We start from the raw sequence: 1785 nt of genomic DNA on the forward strand, positions 1-1785 counted from the left end.
TTTCTCTTCTGTACCAAAACTGTACAAAAGTGTTTACATTTACAGCCTTAAAAAAAAGAAAAGAAAAAAAATTGCACATTTGTAATGGATACCTATTTAGTTAGTAAATGTCCTGAAGATGTTGACTGAGATCTCCAGTCCTGGGAATGGTTATGGATATGGGGTCACCTGTGAGTGCTACAGGCAGTCACCCAGACTCAAAGTGCTACCAACCTGTTGCCAAACTCAGTTTGTCCAGAGAGCGTCCAGAAGGGTAAAGTGCTTTATTTTCATGAAGGGGAAAGTAAAGCTTTGGGTGTGACTGGGGATGTTCATAGGAAATGACAGAGCAAGCTGGAATAAAGTTACTTGAATGCTAAGGGGAGAAAATAGGACAGGATAATGGGGAAGACAGATGGTAGGAGGAAAAGTAAAACTGTGATGCACAGCTGAAATGGATATGTAAAACAGGGATTGGAAGCCTGTGGGGTGGGAATGGAAGAACTGTAAGAAATGTCACGCTGGGGAGAAATGGTTCTGGACAATTGAAAAACCAAGAACAGGGAATTTATGGTAAAAAAATTGATGGGTCTGCACCGTCAAAGGACTGCATGGTGTTTCAGTTTGTGAGGGGAAAAGCTGAAGTAACTCAGAGGGGAGAGAAAGAACTTCATAGGGAAGGAACCCTGGAATTCTCTGGAGTCACCTGGAGGACATGGAACGAACATTTTGGGGGTAAAGTTGAGGAGTTTTATTCTCACTGGACTGTGGGAACAAAAGCTGCCGTAATCTCTGGAGGACACAGAGCAGACATTTTTGGTGGGAAAATCTGAGATGATGTCTAGGGGAGAAAAATTAGTTCTGGGGGAAAGTCCAAGGTAATTTGTGGAGGACAGGCAGAGGAAATCTTGTGATAAAACCTGAGGTAATTTTTAGGGACCAGAAGGAACATTTTTGGGGGAAAATCCCAGGTGATCTGCAGGGGACTGAATGGAGGCAAAATCTGAGGTAATCTTCATGGGACAAACAGGGAACATATGTGAGGGAAAATCTGAAGGGAATGGGAGGGGGACAAAAAAGACATTTCGAAGGTAAAATCCGAGGTAATCAGTAGATGGTACTTTGAGGCTTAAATCAGAGGTAACGTACAGATGCAGATGGGGATGTGATGAAGGGGAAATATGAGGTAAACTCTATGGAATACAACATTTTGGAAGGAACATCTGACGCAATTTGTAGGGACCAGAATGAACACTGATGGAGAGGTGGGTGCCCCAAGTGATCCTGAGAGGATGTGGGGGTCACTGAGGGAATATGAGTGTCACTGAGCAGACGTGTGTCCCTGAGTGAGTGGCTGGTGCCCCCTGTGTCCCTGAGGGCATAATAGGTCGCTGAAGGAACACCGATTCCCTGTGTGCCGCTGAGGGGCCGTGAGCGTCCCTGAGGGCAGGTAGATGCCAGTTGCGGTCCTGTGAGAGGGACATGAGGGTCACTGGAGGGGAGCAGGTGCCCCGTGCTCCTCTGAGGGGATATGAGGGTCACTGAAGGCGTGGCAAATGCCCTGTGTGTCGCTGAGAGGGCATGAGGGTCACTGAACGGATGGTGGGTGCCCTGCACGTTGCTGAGGGGACATGAAGGTCACTTGAGGGGCCGGGGGCAGGTGCCCCGAGCGTCGCTGCGGAACCATGAGGGTCTCTGAGAGGCAGACGGGTACCCTGCATGTAACTGAGGCGGTGGCAGCTGCCCTGCGTGCCACTGAGGGGACACGACGATCGCTGCGGGGAGCGCGGGTTTGCCGTGTGTCCC

General features: G+C 49.0%; 1 protein-coding gene across 1 annotated transcript in view; it reads left to right on the forward strand.

Annotated features, from left to right (window-relative positions):
- Window positions 1-1785, forward strand: part of LOC108446629 — a 122413-nt gene that overhangs the window by 113334 nt on the left and 7294 nt on the right. The window lies entirely within an intron of this gene.

This window comes from Corvus brachyrhynchos, unplaced genomic scaffold (assembly GCF_000691975.1).
Source record: "Corvus brachyrhynchos isolate BGI_N302 unplaced genomic scaffold, ASM69197v1 scaffold55, whole genome shotgun sequence".
Lineage (NCBI taxonomy): Eukaryota > Metazoa > Chordata > Aves > Passeriformes > Corvidae > Corvus > Corvus brachyrhynchos.